This window comes from Orbicella faveolata, unplaced genomic scaffold, assembly GCF_042242905.1.
Source record: "Orbicella faveolata isolate gen_17 unplaced genomic scaffold, um_ofav_v1 contig_37, whole genome shotgun sequence".
NCBI lineage: Eukaryota > Metazoa > Cnidaria > Anthozoa > Scleractinia > Merulinidae > Orbicella > Orbicella faveolata.
Window position 1 is genome coordinate 3,209,982 of NW_028301566.1, and position 9,646 is coordinate 3,219,627.

The following is a 9,646-nucleotide window of genomic DNA, read 5'->3' on the forward strand; positions in this document are numbered from 1 at the left end:
TTTAAACCCGCAACCTGGTAGTGTAGTAGTTTAAGAGGGATGTTAGGAAACAGAGGTTCCGGGTTCGATGCTGGGTGATTACTTACATATTTTCTTTTTTCTTTAATTTAATTTAGTAAAAGAAAATTCGTTGATAGTTAAAAAACAACCATAACTGTCGCGAAAATGGCATCGACCGTTTAGGAAACGGAGAACTGCAACGGCGAACGGAAAACGTCTAACTTTAAAGTGCGGTTAGACGTTTGCGGTAAACGTAGTGCCCGTCCGAGGGAAATATCCGGCCGAATAGTTCTCGTCCGTTAAATGTTTTTTCTATAGACAAGGGGGCTAAAATAAAATATATGATTGGTCGGCATTTAGCTGGTTTTGTCTGTTTTCTTTTATTGAAATTTTATATTTGACTGTTACGCCTTTCATCTAGAAATGTTGAAAATAATTCAATATGATCTTGCAACTGAGCAGCTGCGCGGAAAAAAAAATTAGTGGTGAACAATATAGGCAATAGAGTGTCTATGCTGGCAATGCAATTTTTCCCTCGAAGCCTCAAATTTCCACGGGGCAACTATCAGCCGATAATTCCTCGACTAAAACACTCTGTTGTTAAATAGAAATCTCGATCGAGCTCACTAAATAATTGCTACATGTAGACAGATATCGAGAGCGAACACCCTAATTGTTTAAGGTGGCTTACTACAGTTTTTTGGAAACTAGTAGCGCGCACTATGATTGCTTGCCAGATGTCAGTATTAACGCGCGTGCACAAATGACGCAAGCAACCCTAAGAAGAAACGAAAACCACTTCAGCACTTGAAAGGCGTTAAATCTTGAAAGGCGTTAAATCACTTCAGTATACGTAGTAGTAGCAGTATACGTCAGTATACGTAGCATACGTTCAAACATGTGTTTAAGACTAGGGCCAAAAAAATATGACAAAAAGGCTCGATAAACAACCGGTAAAAAAGCTCTAAATTACTCTTGCTTTCTCGCACGCGATACATGGCGTCACATGAGCGCGCGCTTAAATAAAGGGCATGCGCAATTCAATTCTCGTCCAAGTTTGTAAAAGCTAATCTTTGATTAAAGATTGCTCGAGAATCTGCCGTACAACCCATGATGAAATTTTCACGATCGATTTGTGGGGTTGAATTACGTTTAGAGCCAAAATTTTAAAAAAATCTGTAAGACAGATTCTGAGCTATTTTTGATTTCACATTTTCTTAGTTTGCGAAAAATCTGTAATAGAGATTTTTATTTTTCTTTGCATGAATGATAAATCAGAGCCAATTTCTCATTCCTGAAATTTTGAGCCGGGGTCATACGGGTAGATTTTGAGAAAAACGTAATTTAACGTGATTTGTACTAGTGCTCAGTCTCTTCTTAGGTACTCGGTCGTTCATTTTGGCCATTTGTTGACGTTTAATTGTTCAAGTTTCACATAGAATGGTAAAAGTCTTAAGAAAACAGTAAATAGAGAAAGGAAAAACATTTTGGAACATTTTTCGAAAGAGTTAGAAGTTGGGCTGTTATAATGCATCAAAACTGTAGTAAGCCACCTTAAAAGAGACCCGACTGAATGTTTGGGAAAACGAGCCCTAGGTGAGTGTTTCTACGCCATTTTGCAGTTCTCTTAAACTTTCACTCGCGTTTCTATAACTCGATACATATCGGTTGTGTGTAGTTGGATATGTTGACATTATTTTGTTGGAAGCGGAAGAGAGAGAGGTTCGAAAGCGGAGGGCTCGGTCTGATACTGGTAATATTGCCCCGCGCGCGTCACAGTCATCACGTGCAACTTAGGCCCAGTTCAGATGCCAAACTTTTCATGAGCCGAACTTAACTGGAATTTGGACCGACTCAGATTATCAAACCACACCTGTTGATTCAGATCCGTCGAACTTAATTTGTCGAACTTTATTTAGTTTGAACCAAAACACATCGAAAGGTTGGCGGTTTTCAGGCAAGGTGTATGTATTAGGTTCGGCACATGAAAAGTTCGACGTCTGAATCAAAGCCGTTCCAAAGCCGAAATTCCCGGCCGAGCTAGGCGGGAAGAACGGCTGAGCCGTTCCAAATTCAAATAGCCGTTCTTAACTGATTCAGACGCCGATCTCTTCGTCTACTTAATTCAAGGTATTAGGTTCGGCTCATGAAAAGTTCGGCGACTGGGCCTTACTTGCAATAATTCATCTTCTCAGAAAAGTATCGAAACCCCGAGTCACCTATTTGTTTCTAACATCTTTCAAGATAAAAGATATAAAGATGTTCAGAGTTTCGTACGCAACTTAAACAGTTAGCGTGAATAAAGTAAGTTCGGTAATTACAGTAGCTAGTTAAGTGGCAGTCACCCTGAAAGCGGTCCACTCGACTTCGAGACCAAAAATAATTTTCCTTCATTTTTTGTTAGTGAACAGGGTTTGACACATATATATAAAAGGGCAATTTATTATTTTCCAATTCCTTATTTTTGCTTTGCTACGAGCCAAAATTGAATTTTGGCCGAACTGAGGTTGCCGACCGTGATCAGAAAGGTAAAATTCACCGATTTTGTAAAGCGTGCTACGTCGTCTAAAATGCAGCTCACGGAATTTCGTTTTCATGCGAATTTTAAGGTACATTCATCACTTTGACTGACGAAATATGGAAACTTTTCGAAAAATTCTTAGCTTACCAGCGAGGCTGGAAGACACCCTACTCCGAGGCCTTTGATCACCTACTAAAATTTAGTCAAATTTGACGGGGAAAATCTCAAAAGTTGGGTCTAAATGAAGCCTAAAAAACACATCACAGTAAATTTCATACCTTAATAAACCGTTCTATAAGTTCAAACCGGTGGGCATCTCCTTGGATTGCACGTGAGAACAGATTAAAATCTGCCACAGTCAGTGTGTTTACATGGCTATCGCTCGTGTCAAAGCTTATTTGCATAACCCTAGCATTCGGTGAAAATACATGTTCTTCCGTTCAGGTTCGTTTGTTGACCTTCTGAGTAGTGGCAAATAGCTTCCTTTAATACTTGTGTACACTCTAGATCCAGTTTTGAGGTGAACGTTGCGTTTAAGTTGATCAGTTCTCAAGACTTGCGAGACTCCAAAAGTAAATAATGACGCCGGTCTGCAGAAATTAACCTTAGCCGTCGTGCTGACCCTTCGATAAATTCTGCCACAGAGGTAGCACTAGGAGAAGAGGAAAATCGTAAGTTTTCATTTACCGTTTAATGGCAACTGAATCCTGTACTACTGCCAAGACTACTGGGAGCTTGAGGGCTATATGCCCGAATTTGAAAAACAACAACAACGAACACTTGCCGGTTGCATCGCTGGGAAATGAACCTGAATGAACACGACACGCTTGAATGGAACTATGTTTTGCGATGAATGATGCGCTTCGATATGGACGTTTTTTGGAAGGTTTCTTGGTCCCATCTTTTGATTTTCTTCCATTGTGTTTTCTATGAAAAACGAACGGCTGATAACGAGAAAGGAAAAGTGAATTTTAGGTCCACGTCTGCTTCCTCCGCCCTCGTGTATTAGCAACTCCTTATATTTTCCGAGGAAAGGTAGATAAAAATTGAAAAGGTGCCATGATTGTCGTCGTTCGGTCATACTGAAAAGATTGCACTAGTCCAAAAAATTAATGGGTGGCTTTTTCATCATCAATATTGAAATGAGCAAATCTTGCCAAATCTAATGATCAGCGCGCGGGGTAGGGGATTTGCCCTCGGCCCCTGGTAATTGGCCCAGGGGGGGAGGGGGGTGCTTCCAGAAAAGTTGAGTGGGGGTGTGCGGCGCACTTCCCAAAACCCTTACCCTCTTTATGACCAAAATCTGCGTTTTTTCCTACCCTATTTATGACCTGACCAAAGATTCGATAGCCTATTTATGACCGTTGCGGCTGACACAGTTGCCCTAAGCATGCGTTATGAAGGTTTTATTGATAATGATGAAAAAGTAGCTTCTGCTAAGAAACATACCCAATTCAAGACTAGAGTGCTAAAACCATACCCAATTTATAACCAAAATGGCCAAAAACGATACCCTATTTATGACCCAAACGGCTGAAAAAACCCTACCCTTTGGGGCCTCACATACAGATACCTATATAGCCCAAATAAGGGAGTATCCCCTTCCCGGGTAATTGGTCACGTTACAACTTGTGTGACATTTTGACGAAGCTGGTACAGCTTTCCTTGTATAAACGGCCCGATAAACGGATCCCGAAGTTTATTTTATGCGCTGTGCAAGATACTAAAAGACAAGTATCAAGCATAAAACAGAAGTAAAGCCCATCATTCATCGCAAAACATAGTTCCATTCAAGCGTGTCGTGTTCATTCAGGTTCATTTCCCAGCGATGCAACCGGCAAGTGTTCGTTGTTGTTGTTTTTCAAATTCGGGCATATAGCCCTCAAGCTCCCAGTAGTCTTGGCAGTAGTACAGGATTCAGTTGCCATTAAACGGTTAATGAAGACTTACGATTTTCCTCTTCTCCTAGTGCTACCTCTGTGGCAGAATTTATCGAAGGGTCAGCACGACGGCTAAGGTTAATTTCTGCAGACCGGCGTCATTATTTACTTTTGGAGTCTCGCAAGTCTTGAGAACTGATCAACTTAAACGCAACGTTCACCTCAAAACTGGATCTAGAGTGTACACAAGTATTAAAGGAAGCTATTTGCCACTACTCAGAAGGTCAACAAACGAACCTGAACGGAAGAACATGTATTTTCACCGAATGCTAGGGTTATGCAAATAAGCTTTGACACGAGCGATAGCCATGTAAACACACTGACTGTGGCAGATTTTAATCTGTTCTCACGTGCAATCCAAGGAGATGCCCACCGGTTTGAACTTATAGAACGGTTTATTAAGGTATGAAATTTACTGTGATGTGTTTTTTAGGCTTCATTTAGACCCAACTTTTGAGATTTTCCCCGTCAAATTTGACTAAATTTTAGTAGGTGATCAAAGGCCTCGGAGTAGGGTGTCTTCCAGCCTCGCTGGTAAGCTAAGAATTTTTCGAAAAGTTTCCATATTTCGTCAGTCAAAGTAATGAATGTACCTTAAAATTCGCATGAAAACGAAATTCCGTGAGCTGCATTTTAGACGACGTAGCACGCTTTACAAAATCGGTGAATTTTACCTTTCTGATCACGGTCGGCAACCTCAGTTCGGCCAAAATTCAATTTTGGCTCGTAGCAAAGCAAAAATAAGGAATTGGAAAATAATAAATTGCTTTTTTATATATATGTGTGAAAGCCTTTTCACTGACAAAAAATGAAGGAAAATTATTTTTGGTCTGGACCGCTTTTAGCGAGACTGCCACTTAAACAGTTGCGGAAACAAAATATTCACTAATGTATCATTCCATCTGCAGGTATAATTATAATCTTCCAGTTGGCTTGATAGCTCGGTTACACGGTAGGGCAGTGCACTGATATTGCAGAGGTCATTGGTTCTAATGCTGTTCAATTCCCGATCAAATCCTAGCCCAATTTATTTTTAAGCCCTAAAGTGGCGAAAAAGATTACGATAATATTTACTATCTGAACATATATGGTCTTTTCTAGACTTTTAGTCATAAAATTTTAGTCATAAAATGGTCAGGCAAAATTACGCAATCCGGCAGAGTATACATAATGTGACACGATCATATCGAAACTTTCACCACTTGCTCTTTCTTTCGCATCTCCTACCTTTGATCAAAGAGATTGTCAAACATTTCTGGTATGTTCCGAACCATCATTTGAAATGTATTAACTGAATGCAATGAGAAAGATGATTATTTTTAAATAGGAAGTGATACTGAGACCTTCGTAAATTGGGCTCACTTGGAAGAAATTGAGGTAAGGCTTACGTGTATTTTCCGTAAGGAATGATTTGTCCATTTCTGTTGTGATATGTCCAAAGAAAAGTTTCAAGCCTGGAGATTGTAGAATTTACATATAGAAGTGAAAAGAGTGAGAATAGGCCACGTTCGATGTAAAAATGTTCTAACATGGCTCCGAGGCTTTCAGGACAACCTTCTATATTTGGTGTTGTTTTCTTTTAATCCGAGTCTGTTTTGGAAATTGAGAGACAAAAGAGACTTATTTAAAAGTTACAATTTTGACCCAAAAGCTTCGGAGCCAAGTTAGAATATTGATATATCGAACGAGGCCTATCAAACGCTCCTGCAAATAGGTGATTTGCACGATGGCGTCATTTGACTACAAATACCAGAGCCATTCCCTTCTCATGTTTTTTTTTTTTTAATGCTAATTAGCACAGTCCTTATTTAAAACCTTCGTGTGATTTCTATTAGGCAAATATTGTAACAAAGATTCCTCTACAGCACTGCAGAATCAAATTTGAAATAATTTTAAATATGCTGCCCTATACGAAATTTTGTCGGCCAGCCATTCTTAAGAAACCTTTCTTTTGGTGAGCACGTTTCCCGCTACTTATCGCATTACTTGTAAGATACTTTCGTCATATCTCACCAACAGAAATGGAGCAAGTCGCGTAGCAGTCGTTAGTTATCCTGATGAACTTCTTATCTCTACTAAATAGCTGACATCTGATGGGGTCGCTTTCAGTTGCACCGAGACTGAAATAAAAGTAGATCCGAGAGACAGACTAGGATTATCATGGGTAGTATGTTCATCAGATTCGTAGACCTATTATTTTTTTTTTAATTGATTCATTGATTAGCTATTTGTTTTGCCAACTTTCGCAGACTAAAATCAAAGGCTTTTTAAACCAAGTCGCGTGTAATATTTGGAACTGACATGTTCCTTTAATACATTTGACAAATGACAAATGAATGACATCCTAATGACTCTAGATCATCGTCAAGATGTTGTCCTTGTCATGCTAGATCTGTCCGCTGCCTTCGATACCTTGGATCATGATATTCTCATATCCAGGCTAAGATGCCTTTTTGGTTTCTCCGACACTGTACTCAAGTGGTTCTCCACTTACCTCAGTGGAAGAACGCAATCAGTCATCATAGTGGATACCACATCTAGTCCTCGCTCTGTAGATTTTAGCGTTCCCCCAGGGTCAATTCTGGGACCTCTTCTGTTTAGTTTGTACGTGGCACCTCTCCAAGATATATTGTAGCTGCACACAGACTTGACTCCATGTTCTATGCTGGCGACTCTCAGCTTTATATCGCTATAAATCCCAATGACTGTTCTCCTACCTTAGACACTCTTCGAAACTGCATTGACGATGTTATAAATTGGAACACTCTAAACATGCTCTTATGCAACCCTGGTAAAACAGAGGTCATCCAATTTACTTCCCGTTTTGCACAACATCCTGTTCTTAATTGTTTTTCATTTGGCAATACTACAATCGAACTGTCTAACAAAGTACGCAATTTGGGTGTCATATTAGACAAGGAACTGAGCCTAAAACAACACGTTAATGACATTTGTAAGAAGGCAATCCTGGCAATACGATCAATAAGCCGGATGAGAAAATATCTCTCACATGACAATCTCAAATGTATCGTGAACGCTTTTGTCATTTCACGCCTGGATTACTACAACAGTATACTTTACGGCCTCCCTAAGCTTGAGCATGATAAACTGCAGCGAATTCAGAACATTGAGGCGCGACTGATTAACATCTGAATCGTGTGAACGAAGTATGTATTACCGGAACTAAGCGGAAAGAACATATTACTCCCGCCCTCAAGGACCTGCACTGGCTTCCTGTCAAATCACGCATCGTTTTTAGGATCCTACTATTAACCTACAAAGCACTTAATGGTCTTTCACTAACCTACTTAACTTCTCTTTTTAACGACTATAAACCAGCTCGTTCTCTTCGATCATCTGGCCAATTACTCTTACAAGTTACGGACGTGAAAACATGTACATACGGTCAAAGATCCTTTTCTTTTTACGCCACGAAACTTTGGAATGACCTACCTTTTTATATCAAACAGTCTGAGAGCATAGCGATTTTTAAAAAGAACCTTAAAACATTTCTTTTTTGTGATAGTTTTTAACCTAATCATAGATTTTAATAATTGCATCTTTTAGTTAGGTTTTTACTCTTTTTAATCATATGCAATTGTAAGCGCATTGAGAATTATAAATGCGCAATAAGAACCTTTATTATTATTATTATTATTATTATTATTATTATTATTATTATTATTATTATTAAATGTAGTCAAAAATATTTTTGGTAGCTTGTATGTTCATGACAGCATAAACATCCCCTAGTGGGTCGAGAGCTATTCTGAAATCGATGATTATGTCCTTAGGACTTAATTCATTCAATCATTGCAAAAAAAGAAGATGGTAATTGAATCAGTGGATAGAAACTACTCTCACGAGAGCAGCCACTAAAATGGCGAATTGCTAAGGTTTTAGAAACTACAAGCCATGCGTTTGTCAGATGATTCCCATCAAAACAAGCGATGCGAGTCATTACGCTGAGCGATCTCCTGAGTTCAGTGGAGAGTGAGAAAGAACACCTCATCCAGCATCTAAAAATATTCACGAGGAGATATCATGGCAGTAAAACAAATCATTTGATGAGCAAACTAAGTGATCTTCTTCTAAAAACAACTGCAATTTGAATCCGTAACCAGTCTATGAGAGCATACAATGTTAAAGGTTAGGGAAGAGGAGAATAGAACGTCGAAAAATCAAATCTGACTAACGAGCAAATTGCTGAATGAAGATCGAATTCCAGGCTCATTTCAGTCACGGCAGTGCCAACGAGGCTTTCTGGCGTTTTCCAATTTCTCCATGACAAGGGCAAATCAAATTTATCCCTACAATGTTAAGAAGAATCGCATTGCAGAAGGCTATCTTCCATCCATCAATGACTTAAAATTAGATATAGAATAATTTGGTCGTTTCTCTGAAAAATTGTGGGGCTACGTTAGCCTTAAGTAATGTGTACTTTAGTGAGTCCCCGCGCTGACATGACGAACGTTATAGTTTGCAATTTAAAACATCCATTATTTTTAACTTGGTAAATATTTATTGTTTTCCAAGTTGTAGTGGTGGAACGATTTCACTCCATCACTCCTTCACTCCTCCACTCCTCCACTCCTCCACTCCTCCACTCCTCCACTCCTCCACTCCTCCACTCCTCCACTCCTCCACTCCTCCACTCCTCCACTCCTCCACTCCTCCACTCCTCCACTCCTCCACTCCTCCACTCCTCCACTCCTCCACTCCTCCACTCCTCCACTCCTCCACTCCTCCACTCCTCCACTCCTCCACTCCTCCACTCCTCCACTCCTCCACTCCTCCACTCCTCCACTCCTCCACTCCTCCACTCCTCCACTCCTCCACTCCTCCACTCCTCCACTCCTCCACTCCTCCACTCCTCCACTCCTCCACTCCTCCACTCCTCCACTCCTCCACTCCTCCACTCCTCCACTCCTCCACTCCTCCACTCCTCCACTCCTCCACTCCTCCACTCCTCCACTCCTCCACTCCTCCACTCCTCCACTCCTCCACTCCTCCACTCCTCCACTCCTCCACTCCTCCACTCCTCCACTCCTCCACTCCTCCACTCCTCCACTCCTCCACTCCTCCACTCCTCCACTCCTCCACTCCTCCACTCCTCCACTCCTCCACTCCTCCACTCCTCCACTCCTCCACTCCTCCACTCCTCCACTCCTCCACTCCTCCACTC